Genomic DNA, 23,038 nt, shown 5'->3' with positions numbered 1-23,038 from the left:
ATGAGTGAGCCAGCTTGAATCTTCTTACCTGCAAAAGGAAAAAAGTCTGTTTTTACTTTGACCCACAAAATCAAAGTGGTGCAGAAGTCTAAGTTTTAGTCAGTTGTGTCTGACACATACACACACGCACACACAACAAATGTGTTCAGAGAGATTTACACCTCGTCTTCAGATCCTCTGAAGCTCAGTTGGCTCAAAGTACTTGCCTTGTAAACGTGGACCGGAGTTTGATCCCAGAACACAACATAAAAAGAGTCTGGCGTGGGAGTATGTGCTTGTAATCCCAGGGCTGTCAGGGCAATACCAGTTGGATCTCTGAGTCTTGCTGGCAAGTTGGCTAGTCTAATGGGCAAGTTCCAAGACGATACAAGACCTTGTCTCAAAAGACAAGGTGGAAGCCGGGCGGTGATGGTTCACACCTCCAATCCTAGCACTAGGCAGGCAGAGGCAGGGATCTCTTGTGAGTTTGAGGCCACCTTGTCTACAAAAGCTAGTTCTGGGACTGATTCCAAAAAGCTACAGAGAAATCCTGTCTCAAAAAAAAAAACAAACAAACAAAAACAAAAACAAAAACAAAAAACAAACAACAACAACAACAAAAACCCAAGGTGGTCAGTACTATCTTCATACACACACACACACACACACACACACACACACGCACGCACGCATGCACGCGCACACTGCACTGAATATACCTAACATGTCCATCGCTCAACAGTAGGTCCACTGCGTAGACTGTCTACACAGTCAATTGAAAGCTGGATTCATTGCCAAGGATCTGGCCATGGAAAAGACCAAAACACAACGTATGGCTTCTATGAAGTCTGTATCACCTCTGCACCATCAGAGGATTGAAAAACTAGAAGTCATGCTACCATCAGTCAAAGACTAGGTGAAGGTGAACTAATTGGTCATTGTCCTTCCTATCTCTTTGAAGTCTAGAAGTCATCCTGCTTCAAATTCTATTGATGCTTCTTCAGTCCTAGCTTCTGCCTGACTTCACCCTGATGCCTGTCTTCACCCTGGCGCCTGCCTTCACCCTGGTCCCTGTCTTCACCCTGGTCCCTGTCTTCACCCTGGTTCCTGTCTTCACCCCGGTCCCTGTCTTCACACCAGTCCCTGCCTTCACCCTGGTCCCTGTCTTCACCCTGGTCCCTGTCTTCACCCTGGTCCCTGTCTTCACCCTGGTCCCTGCCTTCACCCTGGTCCCTGTCTTCACCCTGGTCCCTGTCTTCACCCTGGTCCCTGTCTTCACCCTGGTTCCTGTCTTCACCCCGGTCCCTGTCTTCACACCAGCGCCTGTCTTCACACCAGCGCCTGTCTTCACACCAGCGTCTGTCTTCATACTAGTGCCTGTCCTCACCTGGTGCCTGTCTTTGGAAATGTAAATGAAAGTGGAAACACAAAGTGAAAATTGTTTTAGAATAGCATATTTTCTCATAAAGTATATTCAGTACTATTGTTTTTTCAACTACAAAAAAATCCCACAGTGGTAAAATATATGTGTGTATACACACATACACATATATACATACATACATATATTCCCCCTTTGAGTGACTGTTGGCCACTGTAGACGGATGTGAGAAAAGCACAGCATAGAATAATAAGAGCAACTAACTCCAATGTGCAGTTCTCAGTCGCTTGTGACAGTTATTCTTGGTTTTGATCTGTTCTCAAAGGATGAAGAAACACCGGGTCCATCCCCACTAGACCCCATTCTTTGTTTCATTTGAATATTGATGCAGGCATTGTTTTCTTTCTCCTAGTTTTTCCAAATCTTCAGTTCTTTGAGGAGACAAGCAGGGCCCAGCTAAACCTCCAAGGAAGTACTAACTTCAGTGAGCAGCTCGAAGGAAGTCCTGATTCCACAGGGATTTACTCCCATCACACCCACACCGTATCTGACACCCTCTGCCTCCTCCTTCAGATGCACCGAGCAGACTGGATGCTGCTCTACCTCTACGGAAGAGGCTTTCTGGGAGCAGCATCTGTCTCCCCAAACAGGTCCTGGGGCTGTGCTGGCACGCTGGTCCATGGAGCCCGCCGCCTGGCAACTGTTTGCCTTGGCTCCAGCTGCTCCATCCCCAGGAAAGCAGCCTTCTCCAATCCACCTTTCAGGACGACTTTTTAAACTTTCCTCCATGCAGTTGTCCGTGATAAACAAGTTCATGCCCTTGGTGTGGCGTGCTAAAGAGATGAAGCGGCCCACACTGCCTTCTGCATGAAAACCGTCTAGAATACACTTTTATTAAGTGTAGAGACACTCCTAGTAAGCCAGATTCAGTCTGCTGGGTGAGGCGGAAGCATCGTATTTTCAAAATTCGCAGGCATTTGATTCTGCAACAACTGCTGAACGTCTGATAAGCAGCCACAGTGGCCAGCTTGTCCTCCTTTGTCCAGGAGCTTCCTGGGTTTGGAACTGAAAAGTCTTGAAGGAGTGAAGTGTTAAGTAACAAGAAAGCAGAGGGACTGAGGGGGGGCGACCCAGTTGGTAAAGTGCAGGCCTTGCAAGAATGAGGGTCAGAGTGTGGTCCCCAGCACCAGTTCTTTTTAAAAATCCAGGCATAGCATCATATTCCTGTAATCTCAGCCCTTAGAGGGCAGAGAATGGCAGATCCCTAGAGCTCATTATCCAGCCAGCCTCCTGGCCAGGAAGAGACCCTGTGTCCACAAAGAGGAGGACAGCACCTGAGATACACACATGACATTGTCCTCTGGTCGCTACATGCATGCGTATACATTTGCATAGCATACTCTGAGATGAGCACACACACATACATTTCTACACACAGGAACACATACACACACAAGCCTGCACACACACACACACACACACACACAAGCAGAAGTTGGGTCTAACTGGGAGAAGAAAGGGAAGTAGCTGGTGGGAGCAAGGAGCAGATACATGGGGAACACAGTGAGGGAGGAGACTGAACAAGAGCAGAGTATAATGGTATACACTGAAGATGCCCTGGTAAAAATAATGAATTTGAATGCTAGGCTAAGCACTTTTTAAAGACCCTGAAGGTTTCATGTCCCAGATTTGCCAGAACAGCAGAGCACCCTAGACTTGAAAGCCTTTTAGCTTCCTGGAGCAGGCCTGAGACACTCCCAGACTCTGCAACCATTCTGAAGAAACAGCCCAGGCCCCGGCTCCCAGTCTAAAGCCCAAGCGCAGCCGCTCTTGAGTCGCGGTGTGACTAGACACTGAGTCTCTCAGATCCCATCCCGACACTGCCCTGTCATTGTAGGGATCTTCAAATGGCCTAAGAGGACACTGAAGTGCAGGACAGATGGCGCTACTGGGGTCACTGTATGGATAGGGAGGAATCCCCTCCCCAGTGCCTGACTGTCTTCAACTCCAATCGCACTGCCTGCACTCTGGGAGGGGTTCTCATCACACCATGAGTTTGGGAATCGTACACTCAGCAGAGAGCTGAGCATAGAACCACTCACTAGTCATGTGCTCCCTTCAATGTGTGGATTTTATTGATTTTTGTTTATTTTGAGCCATTATCACATTATAAAATTTATTTGGAAAAACAGCTCAATTTGCCCCAAGTTCTGGCTCCTGGGACTAAGTCCTATACAAGCCTGAGCAGGCACACATGCGCATGTACTCTCTCTCTCTCTCTCTCTCTCTCTCTCTCTCTCTCTCTCTCTTTCTCTCTCCAACTTTCCCTCCCTCCTTCCCTCCAATTCTGTAACAGGGACCAGGGATCTGTTTGTGCCAATGGTCTTTGGGCAACATGTTGAGATCTACCGTACTACATAGATTTATTAATTTTTTTCACATTTCATATTCCTATAGTAAACATGAATACTATATTCAATGTATATATTTTTACGGTATTCTGTTTCTGCTTCCTCCCCAGGCTGCCCCTTAATCCCTTGCATATCATCTGCTGAATAAGAAGAATAATATCCAGGAGAGCAAAATATTCCTTATGGTTTAACCAGCATCTCTGTGAAGATCTACACAGAGACCATGAGGAATCCCTGCTTCCTGGCTTGCTTGCCTCAGACTCACGTACAGCCACCTTCATTACACCTCCCCGGGTCACCTGCCCACAGTGGGTTTGGATCCCCTACTTCAACCAAAAGCCCAGAAAATGCTACACAGACATGTCTACGGACCAGTCCGATGGAAGCAGCTCCTCAGTTAAGGTCCCATCCATCCAGACGACTCCAGTCTGTGTCAGATTGGCAATCACTGACCAGCACAGCATCCTAGCCACCCAATTTAATGCCAACAGACACTGCCACAAACCAGAAAAAGAATGGAGGCCCCAAAACTCTGGGAACTCCTAGAGGAGACAAGAGTTACCATCTTACACGGAGTTGTCTTAGCTCTTTCGGCCATAAACTTTGACTGTACAGTTCATACAGAAGCAGGAGGCAACTGGCACCTTGTTCTAACTCGTGATGGCTTCAGCAGCTTGATAGAAACAGCTTGCCCATCTGGAGGTGAAGGAAAAGAAACGAACAGATTTTTAAAATAATTATTCATAAGATGTCAGCTCTCATAACAGTGTTTCCTGATTATCCACCAACCTGAGGGGTCTCGCTCTGCTCCCAGAATAATGTGTGACACACTGGCATCCTGCTGGCCAGTGGTGACAAGGTATTCAGGGGACAGGAGGGGGTCTGTCAGGCGGTGCCTGACTGCCCTTTGTCTATATCCACTGGGAGGTTCTCAGTATATGTTGGGGTGCGGGGGAGTGTGTAGACAGATGCCTTGAAAGATAAGGATCTGATCCTCAGTACCAAGTACTGGGGAACAGGAGATAGACAATAAATAGCGGTCCAAAGAAATACTGATATTCTCTTGATGGACTTACTTAGACATCAGATAGGATAGAGATTAAGAGACAATAGCTTGCAGGAAGGCATGAATGCACAGACTCCCAGAACTAAGAAGGCTGGGTCATTACTTCAACATGGCACCGGTTGCCTTTCAGGGTCTGTTTGTTCAAGTAGCTTTACCCACAAACCGTATGGCGGAAGTTTATGGCCCAAAGAGTATAAGACGAACAACTCCGTGTAAGACACATAGCTCCTGAACGCCTCTGAGAGTTCCTCGCAGAGCCCCTGGGCTTCAGTTCTCTTTTCCTTCTAAATCAGCTAGAGCTACATTCAGTTCAAGTTCATTGAGGCATCCTACCGCAGAACTCAATCCCAACACACACACTGTGGAAAAAGAAATCACCACCACCAATTCCAGAAGGAATCCCAGAGGAGACCAAGCATCACCTTTTTTACCCCGAGTTATTTGTACGATAGTGTCCTGTTGTGGAATATTACTCTAAGAGTTGTTACATTTGCTTATGCTGTGGAATAGTTGTTTAATAATGCAAAGGTGTTGCACTCTATGTTGCATTTGTTTAATTCTGTAAAGCTGTTCTTTGCCTGCCTAAAACACCTGATTGGTCTAATAAAGAGCTGAATGGCCAATAGCTAGGCAGGAGAGGTAGAGTTGTTAGGTAGATGGAATAAATAGGAGAAGAGAGAGAGGAGAAAGACACTAGGGACCAGTCAGCCAGCCACAGAGCAAGAAGGAAAGAAAGATATATATAGAATAAAGAATGGTTAAAAACCCAGAGGCAAAATGTATTTAAAGAGAAATGAGATAATTAATAAGTTAGAAAAACTGGTTAGAAACAAGCCAAGCTAAGACCAGGCATTCATAAGTAAGAATAAGTCTTTGTGTATTTATTTGGGAGCTGGGTGATGGACCCCCAAAAGAGTAAAAAAAAAAAAAATCAACTACAGTGTCCTGTTTGGTCTTACTGTTGACTTGGCACAATCTGATTCCACCTGATATAATGGTTTCAATGAGAAATGTCCCCTACAGGGCCAGGTATTTGAGGACTTGGTGGTGCAGCTGTCCCCTTGTACACTGGAGGGTAGGCTTTGGGAGACTGGAGCCTCGCCCCAGTCCCAGTTCACTCTGTCCACTTTGTCTTTGCAGTTAAAGACTATTTGCTCCGTTTCCTGCTCTTGCCACCATGCTTGCTAATGGCTGCCATGACTCTTGCCATGAGGGACTCTTATCCCTCTGGAACTAGAAGCAAAAACAAAAACAAAAACAAAAAACAAAAAACAAAAAACAAAAAAACAAAACAAAAAAAACCCCACACTTTTCTTCTGTAAATTTCTTTTGGTCGCGGTATTTTACCACCACAAAACAAAAGTACCTGATACACCTAGGAAGAGAGAGCCTCAGCTGAAAAATCGCCGCCATCAGATCGGCATGCAGTCATGCCTGTGAGCAGTGGTTTGGCAGATGATTAGCGTGGGATAACCCAGTCCACTGTGGGCAGCCCCATCCCTAGGTGGGAAGGTCTGGATTATATATAAAAATGATTAAGCATGAGTCAGTGAGTGAGCCGGTGACCAGCATTGCTCCATGGTCTCTGCTTCCCTCCCTGCTTGAGTTCCTGTCCTGACTTCCCTCAGAGATGGCCTATGACCTGGAAGTGTGAGCTGAAATAAACCTCGTCCTCCCCTAAAGTGCTTTTGGTCGGAGTGGTTATCACAGCAAGAAGAAAGCTGACTAGAACAGACAGTGTGACTGTGTCAAGGAAATGAGAAGACATTGGGGAATTGCAGAAACAGATTTTAGATCTTACCCTGTGGATGTCATAGCTGTGTGACACTGAGGAAGTCACCTAACTCTAAGCTTACTTTCCTTCCTTCTTTCCTTCTTTTCTTCTTTCTGTTCGTCTGTCTGTGTTTCTGTCTGAATAACTTTTTCTTTCTTTCTTACTATCTTTCTTCCTTTCTCTTTTTTTGTTTTTGCTTTTTGAGGGAGTTTTATTGTTGTTGTTGTTTTTAGTTTTAAGACCCTGGTTGAAATGTGTGGTTACAGGACTGGAGAGACAGCTCAGGGGTGGAGAGCACTTGTTGCTCTTGCAGAGGTCTGGAGCTTGATTCCCAGTACACACACTGCATGGCTCACCAGCTCCAGGAGATTCTATGCCCTCTTTTCTGGCTCCTGAAGGCATGTATACACACACACACACACACACACACACACACACACACACATACACACTTTAAAAATACATTTCAAAAAACCATAAATCTATGATTCTCTGTCTCAAAACCTCCATTAAGGAAACTGTATCTACTTAAGACATGGTAAGGACAGTAAGGGTTTCTCACAATGCTTTGTTTCTTAATTCACCTTAGTTACATAGTTATATTCAATGTGAAAAATGTGTCAATGTGAACATGTGTTCATAATTAGAGTGATTAGCTACAGATATTATACATTAAGAATATAAAATTCCTGTTTGTACGATCTCAGCTTAAATTAAAGAAAACGTTTAGACTAAAAAAATACATTTCAATTTTAAGAAATTAAAGGTCAATCTCTGTGATTGTTTCTGTCCTTCTTAGTTAGTTTCTAATAAGTTTCCATCTAATATGGACAGTGTCTACCCCATTGGCTGGTTCCATCTACAAGCAGACTCTGAAGTGGGGGGATCATTTATCTGGGAGGAAATGCTAGGGACCACTAATGAATTTGGAAAGTGACCCAGGGAAGAAAAAAACCATTACAGGCGTGTTAAGGAAGCAGATTTCATCATGCAAACCTCACCCTCTGCCCCCTGGGAAAGCCCTGGAAGATGACACAGACTACTCCTTACCTGGCATGTCTCGTCATGAGTTCAGCAAACAAGGAGCACCTCTGCTAAGAAGGGTCTTGGGTAAGAGCATCACCTCTGAGGGACTCTGTCCCTCTTGCCCTGTCACTCAGCCTGTGGAAGAAGAGGCGTCCCTTCACTCTTGACATATTACACTGGGTGGACAAGAGTCACGTGTTGTGCACACAGTCAAGGAAGAGGACACAAAAAAGTGTGACCCACAGGGAATAGAGTCACTGGGGACCCCCGGGGGTCTCTGCGGCAGATCCACAGTGCACACTCATGAGTACGGATTTGCCTCCCGAGCTTTGAGTCGTCTATTGCTGTGTGTATTATTGCATCACAATCGATTCAGACCAGAATGGAGACTCACAGTGGACCTCACTGGAGGGTTAAGAAATCAACCCAGACTTGACATGTCATGGTGTCGTGGTGACACCACTGTCAGACCACATGACCTGCTTGTGGCTGTCACCCGTTTACTCCAGTGAATGTTATCACGGGCAGGCTGAGCTGATGCTTTTAATTTGGGTTGAGACTAGAGCTGTGCCGATGATCTGGCTGCTGGCTAGGCTTGGGGCTTGAGGTGTCACAATCCCCTACGTTTTTACTACCAAGAGGAAGGCTTTGTTCTCCCGTCATCTAAAACCTTCCAAGCTGATGTATCCTCAGTAGAAAAGACTATCATTGGACACCGGGGTTTTCTGTTTTTGTTTGTTTTTCCAGGAGATGGGATTCTAAGTCAGCTATGGAAATACAGAGATAGGCACCTTCAAGTTCTGGGAACCCTCTAAGTGTTGACTGAAATTTGGGTCTCCTAAGGAGTTTCTGAATTAAAGGGCTCATAAAGGCCCATAGGCGGTACCCTCCATGGTGCCACCTGAGCAGGCAGCTCTTGTGGCTTCCCACCTCCAGGTCCAACCCTGGTGGAAGGAGCTCTAGACATTTTCCTGAGGTTTTAAATGCCTCATTTAGGAAGTCAGACCCTGAGAATTTTGAGGCTAGAACTAGCATCGTAAGACAGACTCCACCCAGAAGCTGATAAAGTCTTATTGTCAACTGTTGTAGATGTGCTTGACCACACCATTGATGGGAAAGACTCAGTTGATTCTAAAACTTAGAGGAGACTTGACTCAAAGGCCACAGGGATCCGTCCCCAATCTTTGTGTAAGGTTGGGAACACCTTGGCAGTACTTGTCAGTGGTCAACTCAAGTATGCTGCAGGTGACAGACCTACAGAATCTCAATTATTGCTAATACAATTAGCCAAAAATTTTAATAGGGAACTGACAAAACTAAATGTAACTATGATCTCTTATTGTCAACCTAATTGAATTAAGAAATGCCTAGGGCATTGGTGAAGCTCACCTTTGCGTGTGTCTGGGAAGGCGTTTACAGACAGCATTGATGGAGGAAAGAAGGGAGAGGGAGTAAGAAAGACAGCCCTGAAGGTTGGTGGCACAATTCTGTGTGCTGAGGTCCTGAAGAAAATAAAAATAGGGAAGGAGAAACCCAGCGGAGTGTCTCAGTTTCCCCCTTTCTCCGCTTTCTGGTCTACCCAAATGTGAGCAGTCAGCCATATGATTCTGGTGCCACAGTCACAACCCCCCACCCCGCTCTCCCCAACACCATGGAGCCAAAGTGAGCCCTACCACTTTAAACTGCTTGCTGCCAGCTGTTTGATCAAAGTGACCAGATCAATCTAGTCCATCCCAGATAATGAAGAACCTTGCCGATTTAGACACGTAAAGTCCACCATGGCAGTGGCTGGCTCCAAATGTCTTCCTCTTACACTTTATTTATTACCTGAGAGATCATTTTGATTTGATTTAGTTAGTAGTTTTTAATCATTTCCCTGTTTTGCCTCTGGTTAGCTTCCAACCTAACAGCTCCCTCCGGATGTTTTCCGGGCCACTGTATCATGTTTATCCCTCCACCCACCAATCCCCCGCGCCCCACTTTCATAACAGTTCCATGCTCTGGTTTGGGTCAATTGTTTCATGGATGATGGAGGAGGTCCTTACTCGGTCGTTGGAGCCTTGTTCAGACATACTGCTGGTATTGCTAGACACCTCTCCCTGCCTTGGAGGCCATGCTGGTGATCCCTTCTACCAACACCAACAGGTAGTGACGGGACAAACAGAATGAGTGGTAGCTTCCTAATGCTTCTGCCAGGCGTTGAAGCAAAGTAGGACCGGAGCTACAACTTAGTGGTAGATCCCTCGCCTAGTATGTGTGAGGTCCTAGGTTCGATACCCACTACCAAAAAAAAAGATGATGTGTCTGCCAATATTTGTTTTTAAAGTTTGGTTCCATTATAGACTTCATCTTGTAGATATCACATCATTAAACACATAAGGAACAGAATCGACTTTTCATGCCGATCCCTGACATAGGCTGGTCCAGGCATTCAAGCTAGTGAGACATAACACAGTCTCGTGCCATAGAATTGCGAAGTTGCTACTTTTTCTTGTTTTCCTTTTTTAAGGTTTTGTTTTTAAGTGTGTGTGTGTGCATCCATGTGTGTGTGTGTGTGTGTGTGCATGTGTGTGCATTGTGCATGCATGTATGCGTGCATGCATGTGTGTGTGCATGCATGCTGTGTGTGTGTGTGTGTGCAGGTATGTGCATATGAATGTAGATGCCCTCAAGGGCCAAACAGGGGCATCAGAGTTTGGGTCCTCAGCAAAAACAGTCTACACTCTTCTCAGCCCCTTGAGTTGGGTTCGATTTGCTGGCCATCACGGAATTTGGAACATTTTTCTGGCATGTGACCAACTTGTCATCAAGAGCATCTACGGTCTCCCACTGATGTGCAGTCAAGGGAGCCCGCCTTCCTTGGAAGTATTCATGGATCTGCGTGTTACACATGGGGCTGTTTCACGGTTGCTTGTTCATAATGATCTGCTCCCATTTGATACACAGTTGAACAATATACTCATAATTTTATATAGAAATGCCGTTGAAAAGTGACAATTTTTCCAATGTATTTATGGACGAGAGGGAGGATTCCAGCAGTGTATGAAAGGGCTAGTCCTTGACTTCACCTGGCCCTGAGGTGAAGTTTGTCTCTCTTACAGGCCGCATGGTATCAATGAATTTAAACTCTCTGAGACTGTCTCCCTATCGGTATGAATCGCTGTAGTTACTGCAGAGATTAAGTTTAAGCAGCCAAGCGAAATGCTAAGCATGAAACAAATGCCTGGTTTTGCTATTCCTGTTACTATTTCAAATAAGCTAGAGATACAAAGCAGGGAAACAGCTGTCCTTTAAGGTTGGTGAGGAGGCGCTGTATGGTAGCAGTGTCCCGGGTGTTTAAATGTTTAGCAGTCCTACTGAAAACAGTAAAAGGAGTGTCTGGGACGATGCCTTAGTCAACAAAGTATGGTGCAAACATAAGGACCTGAGTTCAACCCTCAGCCCCACATTCAACAAAAAAACTGGCACATGCCTGTAATCCCAGCACCAAGGAGCCAGAGACTGGAGGATCCCCAGTGCCTGCTGGGCAGCTCACCTAGCCATGCCAGTGAGTTCCAGGTCCAGTGAGAGACTTTGTCTCATAAGTGGAGAGCAATGGACAGTGATGCTCACTGTTGACCTCTGACCTCCACATACACTTCCCCCCACTCCGTGCACATGTACACATAGAAATACTTTGTACACACAACTGAAATTAAGCTAATATATTCTCTGTACTCCAATATACATGATAATGTTTTAACATGTAGCCAACATAAAAAGTGTTACTAGGTACAGTGTACTTTATAGGCCCTTCTTATTTAAAAAAAAAAAAAAAAAAAAAAAAAAGATTTTGCACGGCCATGGTGGGCGATCGTGGGTGCAGTTTCCACAGAGACCAGAAGAGGGCATCAGATCACCTGGAGCTGGAGTTAGAGTTGGTTTGAGTCCCTTGATATAGGTGCTAGGATTTGAACTCTGGTCCTCTGCAAAAGCAGCCAGAGATCCTAATTGCTGAGCCATCATTCCAGACCCAACATGTCTTTCTTATATTTTTAAAACCTGTGTGTGTCCAATCCAGGTACCTTTTTATTTGGGCCTGCCACATGTAGAATGAGCTAATGGTTTTAGACAGGTTCACAAAGGCGGTATTTCTGCTGTGAGAGCGGCAACTCTGGTCATAGGGTATTAACCAACACCTCTCAAACTTCAGCATATGTCAGAGTTACCTAGCGCTGTGGCTGCCCTTGTCAGCCTGACAGGACTAAGATTCTCCTCGAAGGAAGGCTTCTGGGCTTGCCTGTGAGACTGTTTCCAGAGGGGGTTAAATGAAAAGGAGAACACCCGTTCTCCCATTGGGTGGCACCTTCCAACATCTGGCCCAGATACAGAGGTTCAAGAAGCCAAGTTGTGCGCCCGCCCGCCTCTGTGTCCCTCTGAGCCTCTAGTGTCACAGCAGTGTGCCCGCCTGCCTCTGCGTCCCCCCAGCCTCTAATGTCACAACAGTGCACCTGCCCGCCTCTGTGACCCCCCTGAACCTCTAATGTCACAGCAGTGTGCCCGCCTGCCTCTGCGTCCCTCCAGCCTCTAATGCCCACAGCAGTGTGCCCGCCTGCCTCTGCGTCCCCCCAGCCTCTAATGCCCACAGCAGTGTGCCCGCCTGCCTCTGTGTCCCCCCAGCCTCTAATGCCCACAGCAGTGTGCCCGCCTGCCTCTGCATCCCCTCAGCCTCTAATGCCCACAGCAGTGTGCCCACCTGCCTCTGCGTACCCCTGAGCCTTTATTGTCCCCAGCAGTGTGCCTCCTTGCCTCTGCGTCCCCCCAGCCTCTAATGTCACAGCAGTGTGCCCGCCTGCCTCTGCGTCCCCCCAGCCTCTAATGCCCACAGCAGTGTGCCCGCCTGCCTCTGCGTACCCCTGAGCCTTTATTGTCCCCAGCAGTGTGCCTCCTTGCCTCTGCGTCCCCCCAGCCTCTAATGTCACAGCAGTGCGCCTGCCCGCCTCTGTGACCCCCTTGAACCTCTAATGTCACAGCAGTGTGCCCACCTGCCTCTGTGTCCCCCCAGCTTCTAATGTCACAGCAGTTGCTGTTACCATCTCCTACTAGCGTCCAGCTTCAGCCTCTTTGGCCTTCGCCTGCTTCACTACTAAATGTACTGTTTTCGAACAGAAAAGACTAGATGCGTCTATCTGGACCAAAGAGATAAAAATGAAAGATTTTTCTATGATGCTGATCAGTTCTTACGTGCACTGACCCCACACAATCATGGAGTAGAAACTGCTACTCTGTGATCTACACCGCCATGTTTCTCGTGGGGCAGCTAGACACTAAACCTCACCTCATCTGGGAAGCTTGGCCCAATGGGGCCCTATTGGTTTAACACAAATTCCCTTCAGCCCCGTGCCTTCTTGACTCTCTGTTTAAACAGCCTAAGCTCCGGTGTTACTATATGTCATAGCTACCTCTGTCAACTTGACAGCCCAGGAAGGAGGAATCTCAGTGGAGGGACTGCCTCCATCTGACTGGCCCAGGAGATTACACCGGGTCCTTAAGACAGTCTGACGCGATGGTGTTGAGGAATTTGACTTGTGCTAACACCACGCTAGTCGACTACCATCTTCTTCCACAGACCACATTAATCTCCTCACATTTTTCTGTATGTATCACCCATATTGGAGCAACAGATCATTTGTATAAACAGGTATCTGCAGGTTAGTATTCACTGGCCAGATCATCTTGGTGATGGTTGTTTTTGGTTGTCAACTATATCTGAAATGAGCTGCTATAATCCGGAAATGGAAGGCACACTTGGGACCCGGATCTTGAGGCAGGAAGACTGCATACCTTTGATCTGGACCGCACAGGCATTGGAGCCTACTTCTTCAGGATTCCAGCATATACAGAAGACCAGCAGAGACCCCCAGCCTCGTGGGACTGAACAACTGCTAGATTCTTTCCATTCACGGTGAGCCATCGGCCTGCAGCCGGTAAGCTATTCCAATAGATTCCCTTTTACTTCTATATAGAGAGAGATTCTTTCCATAAATTCTGTGACTCTAGAGAACCCTGACAAACACAATCTTCAAGAGTTCTTGCTTCACTTGCAAGTGGATGATTATGATGGAAACTGAATTCATCTTATGTTCATGGAGTGGGTGTCCACCATCTTGTTTTATTCAATGGTTCCAACACTCCTCCGGCTTCACAGCTCCCTGTGAAGCCTCTTAATGAGTTTCAGAGGTGTTGGAAATGTTTTTTATTCCATTTGGCAAAACTCTTCTCTAAGAAAAAAATTTTTTTTCAAAAGCCAGTTCCATCTGTGCTTTCTTCTAGAAGACAGGCCTGTTTTCTTTGACACAGGCTTTGCTTTTTAAATTTCAAATTACAGATAGGCCCAGTGTCCCAGGCCTGTAATCCCAGCTGCTCAGAAGACTAGAACAGAGGGATTCCAAGTTCAGGTTTTGCTTGAGCTACAGCATCAGTTAAAGGACGGGCCAGGCTACTTATTAAGACCTATGTCAAAATAGAAAATCATAATAATTATAGCAGTAATGATAATAACTGTAGGTTTAGGGATATAGCTTGGTTCCTGCATGTAAGATCAGTTCTCAGTAACTCAAATTTAATTAAATATTGATTACAACTTTTCATGACTGAAATTAGATCAACAGAGAGCAGAGTTCACATGCTATTTCTCAGGGGTAGTGTTTAGTTTGGTTTGGTTTTAACACAAGATCTCACTACATAGCTCTGACTGACCTGGAACCAACTCCCACTTGCTTCTGCCTCCCATGTGCTTCGATGCTTTGTTTTGGGTTTTTCATTGCTGTTATTGTTTGAGACAGGGTTCCTCTGTGTAATAGTCCTAGCTGTCCTGAACCTTTGTAGACCAGGCTGGCCTCAAACTCATAGAGATCCACCTGCTTCCATCTGCTTCCCCAGTACTGGAATTAAAAGCATGAGTAAGTACCTAATGAGCCATTAAACTTGAGGAACAATTAAATTTTTATAGTAAAACTTTTTTAGCAACCAATCAGCAATTTCTGTGATGTCAGCAGAGAGTGTCTTGTGATAGCAGTGAATGACCATCATGTACACGGCAGCTCATAGTATCCGGAAATTCCCAGCTGCGTGTGAAATGCAGCATCGTTTGGTAAAACAAGGAAACGGTGATAGTTGGATGGCAAAGCACAACCCACAGTTGAGCTGAACCTCGCCAAGGCGGATTTCTCCCTTCGATGTTCCGGGCGTTTTCTAATGAACACATGTGACTGTTACATCCAGTCTTGCTTGAAGTTGCTCCTTTTTTTCACAAGTCAAAGCAAAATGACAGGCTTATTCCTGCTATGAAAGACACTCTGCTGGACTGCCCAGAAGACTGTCACAGCATCCAAATAAACACAATAAAAATGTAAAAGATGTCGCCAAGGAAATCAGACGAGCCAGGTATGGAGGGCACCACCTTGGCCCTGCCCTCTGAGACTGGGCAGACATAAGATACGGCAGCCACACCCCATATTGGAGGACACGCTGACATCTGAAACCACCATGCTAGCAGAGAGTAACCAAGACTGTTGGCATTCAGAACCAAGTCTAGCCAGGCATGGTGACACACAGCTTTAATCCCAGCACTCAGGAGGCAGAGGCAGGTGGATCTCTGTGAGTACCAGGCCAGTCTGGGCCTTGTAGTGAAAACTGTCTCAAAAAATAATAATGAAGTAAATAAATAGAACAATACTTGGTCAGTTTTTTTTCTTCCTGAGTCCCTCTGGTGACGTGGCTGTTTAGTTACTGTGTGTGTTCATAGATAGCTCCCATCCTCTTCAAGATTATAGCAGTGACCTATATTTTGCTACTTTTTATGAAAACTCTCTTCAGTTTCATTGGCTTCACTTTAATGCATAATCCATACCAGGAGTCCCTTTTCCCCAAAAGCTACATACATAATCACCCTCTGTGTGATATCTGATAATATGCCTATATAATTTCTATTGATTTTCCATCTATTCATTTATCCCAGACACATAGTTTCACTAATTTGTAGGCTTGGAACAAATTTTCTAGGTTCTTTGCTTTGGTTCCTTTTTCAGAAAATATTTTCTTTCTTTTTTGACAGAAGAGGGCCTATGAGACAAGGTCTCATGATGTAGCCAAGGCTGTCCTAAGATTTACTAGGTAGTGTAGGCTGGCCCAAGATTTATTCTGTAGCTAAGGGTGCCTCCTTGCTCCTCTTGCCTTCTCCCTCCCATGTGCTGGATTTACACACGTGAGCTGCCAGGGTTTACACATGTGAGCCACCTGGGTTTACACACGTGAGCCACCAGGCCCTGCTCCATATGGTTTCTGTCATGTTTTTTTCAGATGTGAAGTATAGGGTGGAAGATGCTGAGATAAAGGGAGAGATTCAAGAGTAGAAGACGGAACTGTTGGGACTGAGTAGGTGCTGATGAGGCCCAGAGCAATGTGGAGTCCCTAAAGGAGGGTGGTCCTCTGACTCGTCTCTCAGATCCTGGGGCTGGACTTGTCCTTGGTACCAGACTATGCATCAGAAAACTAGAGCAGGAGAACGCAGGTAAGGAGCCCACAGAGATGGGAGCTGAGCGTCTTCCACGGCATGCTTACCCTTTGTTTAGTCTACTTTGCTCCCAGAAAACCAGGGGTGCTGCATTCAGCTCTAATCCCGGCACTTGGAGACAGGCAGGGACTGTGACAAGAGCCTGTCTCAAGATAATAGCCAAAAGGAAGGATTTGCCCAGGTAAATGCTAGGTTTTGAAGAGAATTTGAAACGGTAAGATTTTCCTGTTCTGCTGATTTCTCCTAAATCTGTTTTTTTTTTTTTGCTTCACACTGCCCCCCACAGAAACCTTGCCTCCCACCAACTTTTGTGAAGTGTCATGTATTCTTTTTACTAAACTTGAATCTAGATTCAAAGAAGCCTTTGATTTCAAAATTGAGAAGTTTCAGTTTGGTTTCATCTTTAGGCTTGGTGGGTTATAGGAACTCAAAACAAAAAGAAAGCCCTCAATATCCCCAGCCTCCATGTTTAGGACAGAAGGGCTGGAACACCTGCTATTTGCTCTAAAGGAGATTTCCATCATCTCACCTGACCTACGCAGTATCTCGACTTTGGTACACACAAGAAGGACAAGGGAAGAACTTGTTATTTTCCCATGTAAAGGCTTGGGAGAGTCACCCCTAAAGATACTGCAGTATGGCTGCACTTGGCCAGCATTTGCAACTCTAGGTCTATATCACCATGAACAAGATGAGCACCATTCAGGTTCTTAGGACTGGTGCCTCAACAGTCAAAATGGTATGGCAGTTGGTAACATGATAGTCCGAGCCAGAACAGAAAGAAGGTCAAGCTCAAAAATGTTCAAAAAGAAGGCAGCCCTCAGCCTTCCTGCAATTTATGTAGCTGAACACTTGAAAGACCAGTGCCGCTGCTAAACAAGGTGGAGTCCTGGTCACTTACTGACACCCATCTGATTTCCCAGAGATGTCTTGACATCCCTAAGTGTTGTCCACAGGAGCTGCTGACAGTGTCAGCGTCATGGGCGGAGTAGAGCAGACTCCTCTGAGGCCCAAACAGGCCTGGTTAGAGCAACCACAGACAAGCACCAACCAAGATGTGGTCTCAAACTCATCCCAAAACACACACGGAAAACCCGTCCCGCAGAACTAACCAGCAGAATCAACCATAGGAACTATAGTCATATTAAAAAGAAACAGAAGCCAGGTGGTGGTGGCACACGCCTTTAATCCCAGCACTCAGGAGGCAGAGGCAGGAAGAAGATTTTTGTGAGATCAAGGCCAGTCTGGTCTACAGAGTAAGTTCCAGAACACCCAAGGCTACTACACAGAGAAACCCTGTCTCAAAAAAACAAAATATTAAAAAAATTAAAAAAAGAAACAGAATATAAGAGGAAAACTCAGATCTACAGATACATAAACAAAACATTTATAATGGGACTTTTTTCCCATTCTTTCTAGATAAGGGCTCATGTACCCCAGGCTAGCCTCCCATTTGCTATGCAGTCAAGGCTAACCCTGAGCTTCTAATCCTCCCACCTCCACACATAACCACACCCAGTTTTCTTTGGTGCTGAAGAAGGAGCACGGGGATTCACATAGACTAGGGAAGATTCCACAGACTCCAGCCACATCCCCAGTCCACAGAACGTTTAGAACCAACACAGAGAAGGAGAGGTGCGTGATCTGAGCTGCAATTTCATTGCTCTGTTTTTTCTTCAGTTAGTGGCGCCCACCACTAACCTGAGCAGGAGGGGAGAGAGTTTAAGTGAAATTTCTTTTTGTGACTTAACAAATGAAATGCAGGACAATACAACTTTGGAAGTTCAGAATCAGAGACTCCTAGTGCCCTTCTGCCTCTATCAGATCCAGAAACATCCCACGTCACTCACGACGTCTGTCTGACCTACTCCAGTGGAACTATCCCTCTGAGGTAGCGGTCTTTGTTTTCTGCATGGTTCCAACTGTAGAGACATCTTCCAGGACTGACAACTCAATAGGAAACGATTTGTCCTGCAAACCCGAGGGTCTGAGTTTGATCCTTACGACACATTTCAAAGGCAGGGGCTGTGGCTTCTGCTCGTGTTCTTGCGATAGAGAGGCAGACCTCGGCACTCGGCTTGCTAGTCAGTCAGTCTAAGCTAATCAGAGTCCCAGGTCCCAGTCAGAAAATTTGTCTCAAAAAGCAAGGTGGATGGCTCTTGAGGAATGACAGCTAACCTTGCCTCTGTGCACACATGTTTACACACGCACATGCACACGCACACACACACACTATATTTCAGAACTCTGACAGGCAGCCTACTGAGAAGAATTCACAGATCAAAACCCAGTCTGCCTGCTGATTCTGCTACCCTCAGATGTGTGAGCTTAGATAAGTCACTTCACTTCTCCAGCCTCTGTTCCCTCCCTCATAAGCGTCAACCATAGCACCACCAGAGCTCTGGACTTTTGAGACGTCCCAGCAGAGAGGAAGTACTGGGGACCTCAACTCCCAGACTGTACATTTCTGATGATATCACTGTCTCTTCTTATCTGTGTGAACCTCCAATTTGCCAGTTCCTTCTGAAAACTGGATTCTCAGTCTGAACCTGTATATCATGTGTTCCGACTTGTTCTCAGTATGAACCTGTATGTCATGTGTTCTGACCTGTTCTCAGTCTGAATCTGTATATCATGTGTTCTGGCCTGTTCTCAGTCTGAACCTGTATATCATGTGTTCCGGCCTGTATGTTGCAGAACATGAAGCCACTTAGAATCAGCACTGGTTCTGTTTCTTCTAATGTGAAAAGTTTACCTTTTCAATCCCAGATAATAACTTGAAAATTATTTTCTTTTTCTTTTTTATTATTACTTTTTATGTGCATGGTGTTCTGCCCGCATGAGGGTGTCAGGTACCCTGGAACTGGCATTATAGACATGTAATGTGTGAGCTGCCCTGTGGGTGCTGGAAAAGCAGCCAGTGCTCCTCACCCTGAGCCATCTCTCCAACCCCTTCTTTGTTTTTCATATAACTGAATTCAATTTATATTAAAAATTCTTGTGCTATTGAGTGGCAAAGAATTCATCTGAATGAAATCAAATTAAGCTTTCCCCAGAGTTGCTTCAGAATTCTGGAACCATAACCCACAGGGCTCAGAGCCAGGGCTGTGGGGACAGAATAGGGGATGGTGCGTTGTTTTCTGGGAGTGTTCTGCACCATTGCGTACTTGAGTTCCCTGCTCCCTTCCAGTTTTTTACTCGGAGTTTACTGATGGGCCAAGGCTGCATCCCTCCGTTCCACCATGCCATTCTCATCGAGGCCCTATAGCAGCCCTGGTTACATAAACCAAGAACTTGTCTGCTGCATCCTCTGAGCCATTGAGAACTGGGCTGTGCTTTGGAACCCTAAGAAGGTCTGCTGCTGTGAAGTCATGTAAGAACACAAAAGGCTCCTTCTGGGTCATACCACTGACAGGTTAGGCTTCCCCAGCAGGCCCAGGGAGCGTTATCTCTTCATTCCCATCCCTTGGATTCCTTTCTGCTCTCCCATTGCCAAACTTACCCAACATCCTCGCGCTCTTAACCAATGCCCTCTCACCGAGGAAGTCACGGGTATCGGTATCACCACGGCCCCGCTGAGTCCCTCAGTCCTTCAGGACAAGAAAATGCATTCACTTGTGGATTCACCCATCATAAAGGCTTCAAAATAGGCCTAAGCTGGGCTGAAAACTTGAACACATTTAAACACTACTTCCGCCTACGACCCCCTTTCCTTGGGGAGGTTATAGAGAAAATACCTAACGCTGTAAGCTGGATATTAAAAGAAGCAAGAGAAGAGCCAGCAGGGTGGCTCAGTGGACCAAAGCATGTGCTACCAAGCCGGACAACCTCAGGTCAACCTCCAGGATCCACGAAAAGAAGGAGAGAGAGAACCTGACCCCACAAGTTGTTCTTCGACTTCCACACTCTAGGTCTGCATACACTACCACGCACTAAATAAACGGGACTGAAAGTTAAAGGAGAAAATTGTGATAATAAAAAATAGAAGAAGAAGAAAAGTATCAGAACTATAGATTAACTTGAGTTAACTCTACTATGGTCAAATAAAAATTATTTTCTTAATGACTACTGTTAGGATGCAAAGCGACGAAAGAGATGTGGGGTGCATGACAGCAAGAGATGTGGGCCTTATCGCTTCCCACTTGATGCTGTCTTGTCCTCTCTATTTCACCTTCTGCTTCATTTCTTGGGCACTGAGAGGACCACATTACTGTAAGCTTCTGCCTGCCCTGCAGTCTCAGGTCCTTTCCACCTTTTACACTTTGTAAAACAAATCTAACCGTGTTATTTTGCTAAAAACATGCACCATTAAAAACTGATCTTCTGGAGGCCGGGGAGAGGACAGGCATTAGACTCCTAGCACCACACGGTGGCTCACAATCATCTGTAAGACCAGTCCCAGAGAACCTGACACCTGATTCTGAACTCCAAGGGCACCAGGCACACACAAAGTACTTGGATATACGAGCAGGCAAAACACCATAGACATCATTTGTCTTACTTTAAAAAGAAAACTTTCTCCGGGATAAAATGTGAAACCCAGGGGCTGGAGAGATGGCTCAGAGGTTAAGAGCACTGGCTGCTTTTCCAGAGGTCCTGAGTTCAATTCCCAGCAACCACATGGTGACTCACAACCATCTATGATGAAATCTGGTGCCTTCTTCTGGTGTTCAGGCGGAATGCTATATACATAATAAATATATAAATCTTTAAAAAAAATGTGAAACCCAGTATAGTGTGTGAAAACAATTCATTTAGTTCTGGAAACAGTTCTGACGCGTGTCTTTCATGGTCTCAGTCTTACAAAGACAGAAAGAAAGGCACTTTAAGCAGTCTTAAGCCACCATGGCTAAAACCACTTATCAGGGGGAGTTTGGATTCAAATTTGGCTTTCTGGTCTTTAGACCACTAGTGTTAGTAATAATTTTCTAGTCTCACTAGTAAAGCTTTCATCTCGCATGATGGACCACTCTGGAGCAAGACTGCAGCTCCCATCCCTACCTTTCTTAACACCACTGCAGCAAGTAGTGACATTGTGTCCTGTTGTGTTCCTGCAGTAGAGCAAGAAGGCGAGAACATTCACCTGTCTGACCAAATCTGTGAGTCAACCGGGCCTTCACTTCCCACTGGTGACAAAATGCAGGCCATATTACCCTCATCCACAGCACACGGTACTCAAAGACTGAAGACAAAGTCTAAGTGACAGCTTCCTGGTCATGCACCTCGTCCTGAGGAAGTACAGCAGGAATCTCGGCCTTGTGAGTGCTCTGTCCACACACCATAGCATACCCATTGGCAGCAAACATGTGCACACATGTGCGCAAACGCACGCGCGCACACACCCCATCAGAGGCATATCCGCAGCAAACATGTGCGCGCACACACACACACACACACACACACACACACACACACACACACACCATAGGAGGCATATCCGCAGCAAACACACCAAAACCCTGTGATAATTTCTCCAGACGTAACAGGCAACTTCACATGTCTGAACATTTTAAAATACAACAGTTAATCCCATCTCTAGATGTCTGTAACTGAATGGGGGTTCACAGGCCGACCTCCGAAACACCAAGGGCACTTGTGAGGTAGACTTTGCTCGAGGGCTTTCAGTATCTAATTAGAAGAACAGCACTTGGACTCGGTGGCTTTTTCTTATCTTTCTTAAACCGAAGGCCCTTTCCAGCCCTTTTAGCCCATGAGCTCTTCATATAAACTTGAAAATTTTTCCTGACAGCATTTCCTCTGTGGCAACTACCACACTGAACAGTGAGTTTTGTGTGTGTAGAAAATAAACTCAATATCCTGTGTATTAAAAACACAGAGAAAAATATGCAGAGCATTTTATCTTTGAGAATATTTTAAGTAAAAATTATTTTACTTCCAAAAGACAAAAATACTTTTTTTTGCTTTGTTTTACATTCATATCAACCTCTGTCCATATCCCATCTTGGTTCTCCCAGCTACTAAATTTGGGCTATTAAGCCAACTGTATACATTCTGCTATGGTTTATCTTGTTTTGGTTTTGAGTGAGAGTCTTGTGTATCTCAAGTTGTCCTTGAACTCCCTATGTAACCAAGCACACCAGGCTCTCCTGAAATAGTAACATTCAATGTGGGGCTTTAAATGGACTTTAACTATTTAATATGTAAAGCCTTATCCATACACGCCTTCAATACCAGCCCTTGGAAGAGGCAGAGCAACCACTGTGAACTCATGGTCCATCTGCTCTTTACAATGAGTTTCAGGTCAGCCAGGACTGTAAGTAAGACCTTGTCTCCAAAAAACAACCAATAAAATAAAATAAAACAGTGATGGAAAAATCCCACCTGAATAAAAGAAAAGATATACCATGTTCTTAAATTGAAAGTCTTAGTGCAGTTACAATTTTCTGAATGTGAATCACACCATCAATACAACTGTAATGGAAACACCCTCAAAATATTAATAACTATCAACAAACTGATTCAAAATCAGAGTACTAAAGCTACTTGATTATAGCCTCTCACAAAACTACAGTAAATACAGAATGGATTCAAGGCCTAAGTATAGAGCCCTAAACCTAAAGACTGCTAGAAGAAAACAAGGGAAAAGCTTGTTGACAGCAGTCTGTATGAACGTCATAGAAACATGTAGATGACAAAGGCATCGATAGACACGTAAACTCTCACTGAACCGAGAAACTCCTCCACAAGCAAAGGAAATAACCAGCTGAGAGAAGACAGCATAAAGAAGAAAGCTGCAGACCATAGAGCTCATGAGAGGTTGACGTCTAACATGTATCAAGAGCACAGGCAAGTCAACAGTAAAAAATTAATCTAATTTAAATGGATG

Source organism: Myodes glareolus, chromosome 4 (genome assembly GCF_982192425.1).
Source record: "Myodes glareolus chromosome 4, mMyoGla1.1, whole genome shotgun sequence".
NCBI lineage: Eukaryota > Metazoa > Chordata > Mammalia > Rodentia > Cricetidae > Myodes > Myodes glareolus.
This window is presented reverse-complemented; position numbering follows the sequence as displayed.